Consider the following 17,147-nt stretch of genomic DNA (forward strand, 5'->3'; position numbering starts at 1 on the left):
AACCCCTCCAGCTGAGCTGAGTTGACACGTGAAAGAACTGGTTCCCAAGTATAAAGAAGGGGGGAAAAAAAGTACAAAAGGACAACCTCCTTACACCGACTGCTTGCATGTCTGTGATTAAGAAACCTAGATGTATTTAATAGTCTGTAAGCCATTCCCCTCATAGGTGCTCTTGTGGTTGCTTGATTGCTTTTAACCTGAGAAAGAGAATAGCAATATATATATATTTATTTTTTTGACCAATGGAGATCTTATAAACAACTGAAAGCTTTAACATGCCAACTTGTTAGAAACAGCCTGGAGTTACTCGTTTTTTTTTTCTTTGCACCTAGTAATGGAATTGGCAATGAAAGTCTGGATCAGTGACTTATTGACTATGTATCTTTAATTAGTTTTTTTTTTTTAGTCTTTATTCAATTTTGCGCATTTACGGACCATGAGCCCGAATTTGTGCGCGTGTTATACAACTATCCGCTGACAACCAATAACAAGGTGCAGGGAGTCCGGGAGATCCCGCCCCCTCGATTTCTATGGTCCCCCCCCCCCCCACCCCCACCCCCAAAACTGGCTGATGGGGCGGCAGTGCGGCTCCTTCCGGACCAGCGCCGCGGTTCCCTTAGTGCAGCTGCTCCTCCTGCACTCCTTCCACGGCGAGGCACAAAGGCACTGCTACTGCTGGGGAGACCGGCTCCACGGCACATAGAGCTCACCGCCTGGGCTCCAGTGCTCCTTTTCACACTTTAATAAGCATACCCCCCAATGTCCCACCTTCACTAGCCGTCCTTTTGGCACTGGGACCCACCGGTCGGTTGGTCTAGGTGCCATCGGCAGGTAAAGGGTTAATAAGTGGCTCACAACCATTTTGTGTGCAAGATTCAATCTAAAATGGCAGCCAGCCTCTCCAGTGCTGGTCCACTTACAAACCCCTCCAGCTGAGTTGACATGTGAAAGAACTGGTTCCCAAGTATAAAGAAGGAGGGAAAAAAAGTACAAAAGGACAACCTCCTTACACCGACTGCTTGCATGTCTGTGATTAGGAAACCTAGATGTATTTGATAGTCTGTAAGCCATTCCCCTCATAGGTGCACTTGTGGTTGCTTGATTGCTTTTAACCTGAGAAAGAGAAGATCAATATATATATACATATTTTTTTATTTATTTATTTTTTTGACCAATGGAAATCTTATAAACAACTGAAAGCTTTAACATGCCAACTTGTTAGAAACAGCCTGGAGTTTGTTTTTCTTTTTTTTTTTTTGCACCTTGTAATGGAATTGGCAATGAAAGTCTGGATCAGTGACTTATTGGCTATGTATCTTTAATTCGTTTTTTTTTTTAGTCTTTATTCAATTTTGCGCATTTACGGACCATGAGCCCGAATTTGTGCGCATGTTATACAACTATCCGCTGACAACCAATAACAAGGTGCAGAGAGTCCGGGAGATCCCGCCCCTTGCTGTTTATGCCCCCCCCCACACTGGCTGATGGGGCGGCAGCGCGGCTCCTTCCGGACCAGCGCCGCGGTTCCCTTAGTGCAGCTGCTCCTCCTGCACTCCTTCCACGGCGATGCACAAAGGCGGTGCTGCTGCTGCTGGGGAGACCGGCTCCACGGCACATAGAGCTCCCTGCCTGGGCTCCAGTGCTCCTTTTCACACTTTAATAAGCATACCCCTCAATGTCCCACCTTCACTAGCCGTCCTTTTGGCACTCGGACATACCGGTCGGTGGGTCTAGGTGCCATCGGCAGGTAAAGGGTTAATAAGTGGCTCACAACCATTTTGTGTGCAAGATTCACTCTAAAATGGCAGCCAGCCTCTCCAGTGCTGGTCCACTTACAAACCCCTCCAGCTGAGTTGAGTTGACACATGAAAGAACTGGTTTACAAGTATAAAGAAGGAGGGAAAAAAAGTACAAAAGGACAACCTCCTTACACCGACTGCTTGCATGTCTGTGATTAAGAAACCTAGATGTATTTAATAGTCTGTAAGCCATTCCTCTCATAGGTGCAATTGTGGTTGCTTGATTGCTTTTAACCTGAGAAAGAGAAGAGCAATATATAGATATATATATACATATTTTTTATTTTTTTGACCAATGGAGATCTTATAAACAACTGAAAGCTTTAACATGCCAACTTGTTAGAAAAAGCCTGGAGTTATTCGTTTTTTTTTTCTTTGCACCTAGTAATGGCATTGGCAATGAAAGTCTGGATCAGTGACTTATTGACTATGTATCTTTAATTAGTTTAGTCCATGTTCCTGCTCGTGTTGTTCTGATTGTCTTGTGCTGAGGTTATTTTATCTTAAACAGCAAAAAGAACACAGAAGTTAAGTGTAGTTGTTTAAACATTGGTTAAAAAACACATATCACAGTTGTTTCTCTTGACAATATGTGGTTCCAAATTCTTGGACAACTAGACTGAGATCATATAAATGAGCTCCCCCCTCCATTTCAAAGCTTCTTATAAAACATCACATCCCTTGACAACCCCATAAAAACAAAGAAAGAATCAAACAAATATATAGGTTTAAATACTTCCCAGGTGTCATCAGCTTACTTGAAAGAAGTGGTAAATGGCAAGTAACATTGAAAGAAGGCTATGTGCCACAAGAGGCAGTTCAAGAATGACTGCAATGGCCACAGATAAAACTGCCTACGGCTGACCCTAGGATATATATGGACAAGTAAAAAAATATTTACTTTTTTTCCCCAAAGGAGAATGGTGCTAAATCAAGTCGAGGCAAAAGTGGTGCACTGTTAGAAACAAAACCTTCCGGAGATCCTTTCTTTTTTCCATGTTTACATAGATGCAAAATGATGAACATACCAATGGGCTTTGGAGCAAAGTTCGAATCCATCAAAAGCAAGGGGATTGCTTAATCCAATAGATCTGAAGGAATTTTGTGCAAAATGGGAAGGGTTGTCACATTGGTTATTTTGGGGAAAAAAGAAAAAGGGTTTTGTGCCATGTTTTCCCCATGCCATCCCCAACCTTACATTAAGTTTGAAAGTCATTATGTGTGGGGGGTCGATTGTGGTAATGATGTGCCAAACATATTGACCTTTGAGTCCAGAAGATGATCAGATATTCAATTTTTTACATGGTACAATAGTTTCTGTGAGTTAGATTGTTTTAAGAGACAATATATTGATTATGGGTTAGATGACCAGAATACAAAACCAAGAGGAACAGGCCAGGAATAGCAGGAATGTTAGGTAGACCTAATATAGTGGCCATCCCCTGAATTGCAGCCTCGTGTGAGGCACATGGCCCTAACCATTAGGAGAACTATGGCTTTAAAGCAGTGAATGTACTTTTGGATTTTTTTAAAGAGCTGGCATGTTGTATGTTTGTGACCTTTATGAATAGTAAAGTTCATATATTTATTTTATGTACATTTTATTTGCAGGTACCCTCCACATGCTTGCTGCTTTGGCCAGAAGAACTCATGAACAGGAATACGGTCATCAAACTTACTGGAAAGACACTATTGCATATGCCCCATGAGCTGCAAGGATATTTTGGTAAATTCACCAAGTGAGAACTTGAATTGGAATGAATGGGGCAAACACTTAGTCTAATGATGTAGCTCATCAGTATCATGTTCCATTGAAGGGTGAAGTCACAACAGTGATTATCATTGAGGGCAAACTTCTGTGGAACTGTGGTGTCAGTCAGTACGTGCACATGCAGCGATTCAAGGTGGTTGGAGATCTGATCAGATAATGACATGCAGAAGATTGGATCAACTTGTCTGATTACACATGCTGTTCTGAGATCAGACTGAATCAGATTGAATAAACCACTGTAACCAGAGCATGGCTGACTCCGTGACGCTAGGTGGCGCTGTACCCGAGGTAACCATAGTAACCATTTCAACAAAGAGCCACTTCCGGTTGACCTCCGCTTAACAACGAAAGGAAAAAGTGCATTCTAAGGGCCAATCCCAATTCTCCTTCACTCGCCCTTCTTTTCTCCACTTGCACTTCTTTTCTTCCCTAACCCCTAAAAAAGAAGGGGGAGATTTTAGGGCACTTGAGATCTAGGGCACTTGGCCCAGGTGCCTGTTCCATTTCTCCCCCTACCCCTCGTTTTCATCCCTAACCTGATCAGGAAGCAGAGAGCCAAAAGCTGTTTTAATTTCAGCTGTAGCGCTGTTAATATGGCACTTTATTAAGTTTTAATATTTTTTCAGGTATAAAGGTAACCTTAAGATCCGCAACCGGGGCTCAGTTTATCCAACTAACGCCTGTTAAGAAATTTGACCCGATGTTTTCGGAGATGAGAAGAGCCGCCGCCCCCGGGGAGCAACCTCAGCTCAAAGCCCGACAAGAGACGTGTCCGCCGGGTCAAGCTGCTGCGTCAGCCCTGGGAGAGAAACTCTCTCTGGGACGCTGCTCTGTTGAGAATCACGCCGGCTGAAATAAATCATTTAGGAAGATGTTGGTTTAATAGATGAAATCTAACAGTTGTAGCTACGCCTGTTAAGAAATTTGCTCCGAAATTTAGAGATTTCTGTCTCCGGAGTTTATGCCGCGTTCCATTTACCTCGGAAATCGGAAGTGGGAACTGGGAATGGCAGCCATCTTGGAATGGTAACTCGGGGGGGGTGAAGACTCTCCCACTTTCCCAGTGGGAAACCCCACTTCGAGGGGCGTTCCAGTTGAAAATTCCGACTGGGGACTGGGAAATCCCCACTTCCGAGGATAAATGGAACGCGGCATTAGGTCCGCGTTATATAGACGCAGCCTACGGCGTAGGGTACGGCGTATTTTGTTTTTTTTTATGCCACAGTTTGCAGATTGATTGTTGATGCGTGGGCTAACGTGTCTGCTGGGATTATTTTGCGAGCTTTTGCAAAAGCGTGCATTTCCGAGGCACCGCACGGCACGGAACGTGACTCTGACAGCGAGGAATTCGGACTGGCACAGCTGATTTAGCGGAGCTCTTTAATGCAGAAACAGAGGATGAGACTTAATGGGTTTGATTAATGTAAAAACTGAAATAAAGTAGCCTACAATCAAACAAAGTTTTGCTCCCGCTGTATTTTTAAATACGCACACTCCTGTGCTTGTGTGTGTGTGTGTGTGTGTGTTCTTGTGTGTGTGCTGTTTCGGTCGGTGCGCCGTGTGTGTTTTAAATACAGAAATATGACACAAGACTGAGGCTATGCCTTTTCACACGGCGCCCGTATGGTCGCGAAAATACAGTATTTATATATGAAATGTCAGAATAAGAAATATTTTGACGACACCCCTGAAGCAGTCAAACGACACCCCAGGGAGCTACTACTGAGCAGCGTTGCGTCGTCTCCTTTCACTTCCTGGTGAATCCCCTCCCCCGGGGGAAAACCCCACCCGGGGGAAATTCTCGAGCATGCGCAGACTGTAATATCCATGTCTCCGTACACATGGCATTAACAAGGCGGTTGCGACTGGCTTATCTAGGTGCTGCAAGCGGGTTGATGAATCCAGTCTGATCAGATTACTTGACTGACTTAAGGTGTTCACATGCAGTTTAAAAGTCAGTACGATGTGTGCAAATGATCTCCAACCAGGTTGAATCGCTGCATGTGCACGTACTGAGTGAGTCATGTGGATGTTATTTAACACCCACCTAAACATAGCTGTAGATCAAACACAGCCCCTTATGACGAGAGCTCTGCTTAATGGCTACAGCCTAACCTAGCAGGATAGTTGACTCTATCACAACAAAAAATGCTCTCAAACAGCAGGGAGAACACCAGTTATTGACCTGGCCTCCAAACTCCCAAGATCCTAACCCCTGGGTCCCAACTGGCATGAAGCAAAAGCTGCGTTTTTGCTCCGTCTTCAGTACAGCTTCAGGTCCCTAGTAGCCTTTCATAAGCAGGGCCCTTTAAGCGCTAACATCTCCTGGTGATCACAGAATTTTAAGGTAATACTTATCAACCACTCAAATAACTAGCCCCTTCGTGCCATGTCTGATGATTTCCTTTTTTTGCTTTTTTTTTAAATCTCCAATGTGTAAATTGGCATGGCTCATCCGCAGCTGAATGGGAAAACAGTCTTAGTGCATATCATTAGAAGAGCAGAACAAGGGATGGATTGCTTCTGAGGAGTTTCTGAAATGTGCCACAGCACCCATTGTAGGACAAGTCTCATTAAATAAATGAGATGCGCAGTTAAGGAAGAACACCTCATTTGAGCCCAATGGGATCTAGGGGCAAGGCAAACTTTTTTTGATAGAAGATTTTTGATAAGCTTAGAGAACGTTTTGCAAATTTTGGGGTGGTGACCACAAATTTTGAACTACTGGTTTACATAATATGCAAAATTGGATTCACAAAACAGTACTGCATGGAAGCCTGCTTATGGATGTGGTGAACTCACAGGAGACATGGGTTTACTGGGCTCATTTTCCAAAATTACCATCCTTGGGAGTCACTGCTCTACATAGTTTAGATGTTTTCATGCTCTAACACAACTGATTTAAATGAATGGATCACCACAAGCTTGACATCAAGGAGAATGCAGCGTGTTGGAGAAGGGAAACATCTAAATCATGTAAGGCGGTGACCCACAATGCTGCTCAAAGGACTCACACCTCAACCCCCCTCCCTGCTATTCCCCCTCCACAACCCCTCTGCCCACTCTCTACTCCACCACTCCCCCTCCCGCCCCCCGCTGTTCCATCACATCCCCCCACCCACTCCCTACTCCACCGAACCCACCAACCCCCCTCCCTCACCACCCCCGCCCAGCATGGTGCTCTCCACAGCTCAGGTGGAGAGAGGACTGGCCAGGCTAAAGGAAAAGAAGGCGACAGGTCCAGATGGCATCACCTCCAGGCTGCTTAAATCCTGCTCCAGGCAACTATGCAGGATTGTGGAGCACCTTCAACCTGAGCCTGGTACACAAGGTACCACAGCTGTGGAAGACGTCCTGTGTGGTACCAGTGCCCAAGTCATCTCGACCCAGCAACTTCAACGACCACCGGCCAGTTACCCTGACATCCCACCTGGCAAAGACCCTGGAGAGGCTGGTCTTCCACCACTTGCGCCCCCTGGTGAGCTCCTCCGCACTCGCTGCAGGTCGCCTACTATCCGAGCATCGGGGTTATGAACGCCGCCATCTTCCTCATGCAGAGGTCCCTGTCCCACCTGGAGCGGGCTGGAAGCACCGTGAGGATCATGTTCTATGATTTCTCCAGTGCCTTCAACACCATCCAGCCAGAACTTCTGAGAGACAAACTGCACCATGCTGGAGTCTGCCAGCCGTTGACATCATGGTTCCTGGACTTCCTCACAAACAAACCACAGTTTGTGAGGACAAGAGGCTGTGTGTCTGACACAGTGGTCTGCAGCACAGGGGCGCCACAGGGGACCGTCCTGGCTCCCCTCCTCTTCACTGTGTACACGGCCGACAACTGCCACCTACAGAAGTTCTCGGATGACTCTGCCATCGTCGGTCTCATCAACAACGGAGACGAGAGGGAGTACCGAGCACTGGCGGTTCTAGGATTTTTCGAGCCCCTTTCACATAGAGGGCGCAAAGCGGCGACCGCCGCCGGCTTTCCCATTCATTGTGTATGTGCTACCGCGGCGCAAGAGCGGACTCTCGCGCGCCATCGAGCTCAGCGGCGCCCGAGAGGGCTCCTGCCGTAGGCGTTGCGACGCACCTGCCTGCCTGAATTGAACATTTTTTTATTTCACCGTGCCGCGCTGTGACAACATCTTCCAATAGGAGATATGGTGGTGGAGTCATCCTGCTGAGGCTTGGACCAACTCTCCCCAACAGGCTGTCAAACTGCTCCTGTTCAGTCTGAAGTACCTGGAAGCGTCATCATGGAGCTGTAGCACCCGAATGAGACTGCATTCCCCAAATCCTGTCTTCTCATGAGGATTTCATGGACCCATACCCTCCTTGCTGCTGCTGCTCATCTCCTCCTCAGAAGAAAAAGAACTAAAGCCAGGGCTTTTCTTTGAAGCAGGGACAGATATATTTTTCAAATCGAGCTGTAGGCTACTGTACGTCCAAACGAGTGGGAAAAGGGCGCCAGACCGGAAAAGCTTTTTTCGGTCACCAAGCAACTTTCAACAAATATGTGCGTGATTCGCTCGTGCGCGGCTTGCTCTGCACCTTGCTCTGCGCCTTGCTCTGTGCCTTGCTCTGCTCCGACTCTGCGCCCACCCGGCGGTGTGCGCGGTGCAAACTGTGTGTGAAAGCAGCTTTAAGCGGTGAAATTAAAAAAATTTCAATTCGGGCAGGCAGGTGCAGCACAAACCCTGCGGAAGGGGCCCTCTTCCGCACCGCCGAGCTTGGCGGCAGAATGGTGAGCTCTTGCGCCGCGGTAGCACATACACAATGAATGGGAAAGCCGGCGGCGGTCTGCGCTTTGCGCCCTCTATGTAAAAGGGGCTCCTTTTAATTTAACATCATCCTCTTTCTTTGGAAGCAAAATGAAAATGCAATCCTTACGTTACGTTCAGCCCGCCACAAATATTTTAAAAGGAAGTGAACCCTCCCTCCAATTCAAACTGTCCAATAATGTCTATCATAATCTGTTTGTTCCACCTAGAGTGCACTGAGCTGTTTCTTCTTCTATTCAGTTGTATTGACGCAACAAGCGCCACCAACAGTTTGGGGGTGGAACTGCAGCAGTGATCATCAAATTCTCAGCTTGCTCATTGATTGACAGAACAGGGGCACTTCAGATTACAGATTACAGGAGGGGCCTCGGCCCCCATGGCCCCCCCCTAGATCCGCCCCAGGTACCGAGAACTGAACCACAGATTTGTAGATTGGTGCCAGCGGAACTGCCTCCAGATTAATGCTGGGAAAACAAAAGAGCTGGTAGCGGACTTCCGTCGACGCAAAGCCCCCCCCTCTCCGGTGAACATCCAGGTAACAGACAAGTACCTGAGTGTTCACCTGAACAAAAAACTAGACTGGACCATAAACACACAGGCACTTTATAAGAAAGGCCAAAGCAGACTCCACCTGCTGCGCAGAATGAGGTCCTTCGGAGTGAGGGACGGCCTCCTGAGGACCTTTTATGACTCTGTGGTGGCGTCGGCCATCTTTTATGGTGTGGTCTGCGGGAGCAGCAGCATCACAGCAGCATGGAGGAAGAGAATGGACAAGGTGGTGAGGAAAGCCGGCTCTGTCCTGGGCTGCAGTCTCCATCCTGTGGAAGTGGTGGGGGAGAGGAGGATGGTGGCTAAGCTGTCATCCATCATGGACAAAGTCTCCAACCCCCTTCATGAGACTGTCAGAGCCCTGGAGAGCTCCATCAGCGACCGGCTTTGTCACCCACGATGCGTCACTGAGAGACATCGCAGGTCCTTCCTCCCCGCTGCCATCAGACTCTACAGCCAGGCCTGCTCTCAGTAGCAACGGACAATAACAAGATGTGCAATATCTGTCTATCTCATAAACATCCTACCTTCTTTTTTTGCACCGTTTTTCTGTATTTCTCGTACTGCACTACTTTTTATGTTTCATTCCAATGTATATACCGTTTATATATTGTAATGATATATTTTTTACCCTTTCTGTGCATGTTGAGTGTACTGCTGCTGCACAAAGCGAATTTCCCCATTGAGGGAGAAATAAAGGACAATCTAATCTAATCTAATCTAATCTATTTGAGACCAGCCTGAGCAGAAGTGACCAAAAACATGGTATTGATGTTGAGAATGATGTAAAAAGCAATGAGCTTTGGGGCACGGTGGCGCAGCTGGTAGTGCAGCCGTCTCACAGCAAGAAGGTCCTGGGTTCAATTCCCACTGGGGACGCTGTGGGTGCTGAATGCGTATGTTCCCCCATGACTTCAGCGCCCACACCCTGGTTGTGGTTGGCGAAAGGGCCTTTCTATGTGGAGTTTGCATGTTCTCCCCATTGTCCCTCACATAAACATGCAACAGTTCTGGGCTATACGTGCCCCCTCTGGCCAGCCGGGGCGCCGGATGGGGTGGGGAGGATCTGGCCGGAATACTAGCAAAACTTGATATCAAAAGCATCCATAGTGAAAAGGAAAATAATATTCAAAGGATGTCATTTTTGTTGCTTGCCAAACTGCCCCCGCTCCTGGAAAAAAGTTCAGGCTCAGGATTTTTTTTAACTTTAAGCCCTGGGTAGTGCAGCTGTCTCACAGCTAGAAGGTCCTGGGTTCAATTCTCGCTGGGACGCTGTGGGTGCCGAGGGCGTGTTTACTTCCCCCATGACTTCAGCACTCACATCCTGGGTGCAGTTGCCAAAAGGGCCTTTCTGTGTTTGCATGTGGTCACTACCCTCAAAAAAACATGCAGCAGTCCTGGGCTACACATTCCCCCTCTGGCCAGCCGGGGCGCTAGATGGGGAGAATCTGTCCAGAACAACGCGATCCTTCCACGTGCTACGTCTGGCCAGAGAAGTCCCACCTCTCGGGGAAAAGAAACGGCCTGCTCACTCCTCAGGTTAAGGAGGAGACCTGAGCTCAGTGCAGGGCCTCCCGGGGTTGGCAGAGGATGGCAATGGCCAGGACTGTTACTTAGGTAGGAGCACTGGGTGATAAAATGGGGAAAAAAAATCGTGATAAAAATATAAAAAATAAATAAATAATAAAAAGCAATGAGCACCACTTATAAATAAGGAAAAGTAGATGTCTAAACATTTCTATCTTGAAAATATGAGTATGCATTGCATTTTTTTAGCAGTTCAACACACACGAGATTGTGGTGGCTAAAGCATTAGTCCGGGAGCCGAGGGGGTGAACCCGGTTTCGTCGGTAAAAGTTTTTTTCTCAACTGATTCTTGTAGCTTGGGGTCATCTATTAAGAATTCCAGAGGGTGCCCAGTGATATCCCTTGAGCATTTTTTGTTATTAACCCCTTAATGACCGAAACACTAAAAATCCACCCAAAATAGACTTTTATGGCATTTCATGTAAAAAGCTTGATCTAAATTCATTAAATTTGATTTTACAGTGTTTATCCATGATGGTGGATATGTACAGTATATGTGATTTCACATTAGACCATTTTAGATTTTAACCCCTTCACACCTGAAACACCAAAATCCCATAAAATGTGAGTTATGACATTTTGTGCACAATAATCAATTCAAACGCTTCAAATTAGCTTTCTTGTTTGCCTGTGACCTCAGAATAAGAATCAAAGACAATAAACAAGTTTAAAGGAATTTATTTTCAAAATAAACCCTGTTTAAATCCCATCTATGGGTGCATTGGCAAGTGTGAATACATGTATGCCTATCTAGAGCATCCTACACTAAAGCAATGACATGCCATCGTGCAGGGCAAACCATGTGCCCTACAGCTGCACTTCTTGGAGTTGCATGGACGGTCACTCTTGCAGCCACACTTAATCATGTCCAGAATGTAGTTTGGGGCAGGTTTGCAATGCGCAGGCAGAGTGGTTGGGTTCAGTGACCTGTTAGGGATGTCTTTATCCCAACCAAAGTTCTCTGGGTCCCATGGCGGTGGAGTCCGCCCATCAACATTTCGCCACAAAGCTGCTTGAAGGTGGGCCCTCTTGACATCAGTGCCGATCCTGGCTCCCAGGGGGCCCTAAGCAGGAACCTGGCTTTGCCGGCGGCCGCGGCGATTTGGGCCAATTTGGGCACGATTTGGGCCGATTTGGACTGATTTTGGCCAGTGTTTTTTCAGGGTTTCTCTCACCTTAAAAACAGTTAAAATCCATAATCCACAGTGCAAATCTTTCTCAGCAAACTTTCTTTTTTTTTTTTTTTTTTTTTTTTTTTGCTTCTGGGGAGGTTCCTGGAACAACATATTCTGAGATTGGAGTATGTGGCCAGATACAGATATATGCAGTACTCGAGTTGAGGGGGGATGGCATCCCCCCTGAAATAAAAACGGTCCAAATCCTCCCCCCTGTAAAACTGCCATCCCCCCTTTCCATCCCTTATGTCATTTCATCAATGAATGTGGTTTTACTGCTATTTCAACATTTAGAGTCATCACAATAAAAATAACTTATTTGACAATTTTCACCTGTTTCAAGTACATTTTCACTTGAAATAAGTAGAAAAATCTGCCAGTGGGACAAGATTTATCTTCTTATTACAAGCAAAAAAAATCTTGTTCCACTGGCAGATTTTTCTACTTATTTTAAGTGAAAATCTACTTGAAACAGGTGAAAATGGTTGTTTTTTCCAGTGATGAGTCTTGTTTTAAGTGTAATTAAATTTTTTTACTAAAATGAGACATTTTAACTAGAAATAAGACGAATATTCTTGTTAAGATTTTGAGTTTTTGCAGTGATCCATTGTACTTATCCTGTGAAGGACAGAGTCATATTGATAAGTTCAGAAAAGTGTTTTTTATTGTTGTGTTTTGATGTATTTGATGTAAGCCCAGTGGATATATAAAGCTTACAGAAGGCTGCATTTAACTGCTGCTATGTCATTCCTGTAGTATTTCTGCAGCTGTTTTGGTCACTGCTATTATTTGTAATATATTATATTATTTGTAATCAGCACAAATTATCTGTCCCCATATGATCAAATCCACCATCCCCCCTGATTGTTTTTTACAACTCGAGTACTGGATATATGTAATACTGAGGCTCTTGGTCATAGTTTGAGAACCACTGACACTGACATAAATAATAAACTGTTGGCTGGTTACCTGACTGTTGTTGACGCAGCTCATCATTCCGTTGCTTCTTTTTCTTTTTTTCGCACCCTGAAGGATATATCCTTTTCATTTTGCAGTCTGCAGTGTTGGTGTTACTGTTACTACTGTAACTCTGAACTAGGTTTTCTTTTTAGCGCCGGCTCGGTCGCCGGCTCGTAAACGTAAACAAACAGCTGCTGGCTGCTGCACCGTGCACGCATGAGATTGAACGTCAAGTTACGTTTTTGGATTCACAACGCACCACTGCGCAAATACCGTAGCAGCAGCTGTGGCGAGGGGTCTGTCAGTAGTACTCAGATAGTGGGAGGATCCGTACGTTCTTTGCCTAAACTCCGCAAATTCGCTCAGGCAATTGGGGGCCCCTGGCCGTCGGGGGCCTTACGCAATGTGCGTACTCTGCGTATAGGAAGGGGCGGGGCTGCTTGACATTCTCTAAGAATGCTTCCTTAGTTGGTGGTAGTGCAGCTAAGTTTGGAGCAGATGTATGTCCTTTCCCATTCTTTTTTCCCCAAGCCAGCAGCCGAGTGTGTGACATGTCACTGCTTTTCTGTATGCCATAACAGGCTGATATGAAGGCAGTGGCTTGGTTGATGACTTTTTGGAATGGTGCATCCATGTTTCCGATAGCCGATAATTTGTACCCAGCTTTCAGGACTTTGACCACAGTGCCTTTTCCCAGCCCATAGTAACATGCTACTGTGTCACAACCTGATAAGGCATGGGCTGGTAAGATGTGTTTTGACAACTTGTGGATGCTTGGCCAGTGTTGATTTGATGTCCACTATTGCCCTTTCCTGACTCGGGGATTCCATTGTGATGGATACATCTAGTCCCTGCCTTGCTGATAATGGTGGAGGAGTAGCACAAATACATCTGTGTCATCTGAAACCACTGATATTTGACGAGCTTCTCCAGCACACAGCAGGACTTGATGAACAATGATTGTGTCAGCTTCTTCCTGATGGTTTCTCTAGAGCAGTGGTTCTCAACTCCGGTCCTCGGGACCCCCTGCCCTGCGATGTCTTAGATGTTTCCCTGCTTCAGCACACCGTGATACAAGGAGCTGTGTCATCAACAGAACTGTCCAGACTTTGATGACAAGCTGGTGACGGACCTGTTAATTTGAATCAGGTGTGCTGAAGCAGGGAAACATCTAAGACATGCAGGGCAGGGGGTCCCGAGGACCGGAGTTGAGAACCACTGCTCTAGATCATGTCGGACCCTTCTCTCTTCCATTGTGATCTCAATGGGGCATGGGTCCTCCCCTGTCACCACCAACTTGTGTAAGCTTGTACTCTGTACGTGGAAGAGTCTGTCATGGACTAGGTCCTCACAAATCAGTCGATTGAGTTGTTTTTTGTTTTCACAAGAGGATAACACAACCTTCCGGGCTGGGAGCTTTGTTGACAGGAGAAGATGGTGCTTCCTTGCTGACCCCTGTCTCCCTGACATCTCTGGTGACTGACTTTGTACTGAAATCATAGTACCTGTCAAAGATGAGGTAGACATCACTGTATGCCAGATATGAAGTCAAACGTGTTTTGACATTTCTGATGAAATCAGCTATGGTGCCATTAGCTGGCCAGTGGATGGTCCACAAAAGGGCTGATCCATCAATGACAGTAACATTTGCATCACCAGCATTCCTCCTGGAGATTTCCACTTGGAGTGACTTCTTCAGTGTCGACTTGGCTTTACAAATCCGCATTCCAATCTCGGTGACATAGAAGTTGGTACGGGTGCCAGCTCAAAGGCGAGGACATCCTCCACGGTGAATATCACGGTCCACTCGATAAGAGTACTATGACCCTTGAATAGATGGCATTGAGCTCATACACTTTGGTGTCACCCACCTGGATGGATTTCACTGTTGTAGCCATCGTCTTGACTTTAGATGGGATGGTCTTATAAAATCCCTCTGGCCAGGTGTTTTCAAAATCGGCTAACATTGACTCCCCAATCTTTACTGCACTGTCTACGTTGACAACTGGTGGAGCTATTTTCCCACTGCTGATGCTGACAATGCTCTCTCCTGGATGTTCGCTGGGATGGAGTGGATGGAGACAGGTTTCAAGTTTGTTCAAAAGTCCAGTTCTGTCCTTTGAGTCAGCTAAGATTCTTGACTCTGCTTCCTCCTTGTGATACAAATGAGGAGTTGAAGGATCCCCATCCTCTTCTTCCATTTTTTTTTTTTTTGGGGGGGGGGGGGGGGGGGGGGGTAGACACCCTAGACACCCTAGACTCCCCCCACACACTGTAGGCAATCACGCATGTTTGAATAAGTACATTTTATGGTTTTGATTTGAATATTTTTTGCATGAAATCTCTTAAACCATATTTTTGGGGGAATGTTGTGTGGATTTTTTGTGTACAAGTTGCTCAAGATGGAAGGCCTGAAGGCCAGTTCCCCCAATCCACTTTGTAGAAAGCATATCTTATGCATTTGATTTGATTTCTGTACACACATTTTCATAATGTCCCAATATCTCACCAGGATGTTGGTGTTTGGTGCATGAAGGGGTTAATATTTAAACATGCATAACACTGTACATATCCACTTTTGATTGAAAAAGTGGATATTGATTAATTTAGATCAAGATTAATCAAAATTGATTAATTTAGATCAAGTTTTTATCATGAAATGCCATAAAAGTCTATTTTGGGTGGATTTTTAGTGTTTCGGTCATTAAGGGGTTAATAACAAAAAATGCTCAAGGGATATCACTGGGCACCCTCTGGAATTCTTAATAGATGACCCCAAGCTACAAGAATCAGTTGAGAAAAAAACTTTTACCGACGAAACCGGGTTCAGCCAAAAATCAGCCTTTGACTACCGGACGCTGTGGGTGCCGAGGGCGTGTTTACTTCCCCCATGACTTCAGCACTCACATCCTGGGTGCAGTTGCCAAAAGGGCCTTTCTGTGTTTGCATGTGGTCACTACCCTCAAAAAAACATGCAGCAGTCCTGGGCTACACATTCCCCCTCTGGCCAGCCGGGGCGCTAGATGGGGAGAATCTGTCCAGAACAACGCGATCCTTCCACGTGCTACGTCTGGCCAGAGAAGTCCCACCTCTCGGGGAAAAGAAACGGCCTGCTCACTCCTCAGGTTAAGGAGGAGACCTGAGCTCAGTGCAGGGCCTCCCGGGGTTGGCAGAGGATGGCAATGGCCAGGACTGTTACTTAGGTAGGAGCACTGGGTGATAAAATGGGGAAAAAAAATCGTGATAAAAATATAAAAAATAAATAAATAATAAAAAGCAATGAGCACCACTTATAAATAAGGAAAAGTAGATGTCTAAACATTTCTATCTTGAAAATATGAGTATGCATTGCATTTTTTTAGCAGTTCAACACACACGAGATTGTGGTGGCTAAAGCATCAAGGCTTTATGATTTTAAGCCTGCTTTGTCCCCAAGTCCCCAGGAGGTCAATCAGTGATTGGATTGGTACTGGCACTGGTTTACGAATCACTGAATCACTGAAAAATGCATCACAGAGACTTGCACATGCAACTCTGAGCCATTTGTGACACCAGACAGATCTTTAGAATGCAAAGGATTTGGAGTTGTAAGCAAAACCACATCAAAGTTCCATCCAATAAGACAGGCATCGCTAAACGTCCTTGTTAGTAAGGGAAACCCACGAGACAAGCATAGACTGTATAAAAGAGACATATCCCATAGGTTTTCTGAAAACCACCTTTGAAGTACTTTTTCCTCGTACTGGATGTGACCATGTTGGTAATGGGCGGAACGATAATGCCAGCTAGCTGAAACACTCGCCTTATGTCAATCATACTTAGCCATTTTAGCTCGGCTGCCTGAATTAATGCCAACCAATGGTGATACATTTGTCCAAACGTGGTCATTTAAAGTGTCACTACCGAAAGAACATCCAAAACGAGCACTCCCACAGCAGAAATGAGGACAAGCAGAGCTTCACCCTGACACCCCGTTGCCCACTGCTACTCCTGGTATCTCAGTCTATTGCTGGTGGCATTGCGACCTGAAATTATCTGTTGTGGCTTCTGGCCCCTTCAGCCGATCCACACCAGAGAAACTGCGGATATGCTGGAAAACATTTGCAACAGGACCTTCCATTTCAAATGTTTTGGCTTACTTACCCATTTCATTTGGGAAAATAACGAATGACTACTGCCCAGTGGAGGTCGGGGCAAAGTCATTCCAAAAGGGTGCAAGCCAGCCTGTAGGTTGCCTCAGGGGGACTAGCTGGGACCCAGCGATGACAAAGCCCTGGGGCTTGCAAAGCTGTCATCATATAACTGATGCCCAGATAGCCCAGGATGCCTGCTGCGGATATTTGTTAGTAAAATTAACCGGACAACAAAACAGATTTAAAAAAAAAAAGAAAAAAATCTCTAGATTTTATCGCCCAGTGCACAGCCAATGCACACCTTCTGCCAACCGTGGGCCCTGCAATGAGCTCAAGTCTCCTCCTTAACTTGAGCAGCAGGCCGCTTCTTTTCCCCCGAGAGGTGGGGCTTC

This window comes from Cololabis saira, chromosome 3, assembly GCF_033807715.1.
Source record: "Cololabis saira isolate AMF1-May2022 chromosome 3, fColSai1.1, whole genome shotgun sequence".
Taxonomy (NCBI): domain Eukaryota; kingdom Metazoa; phylum Chordata; class Actinopteri; order Beloniformes; family Belonidae; genus Cololabis; species Cololabis saira.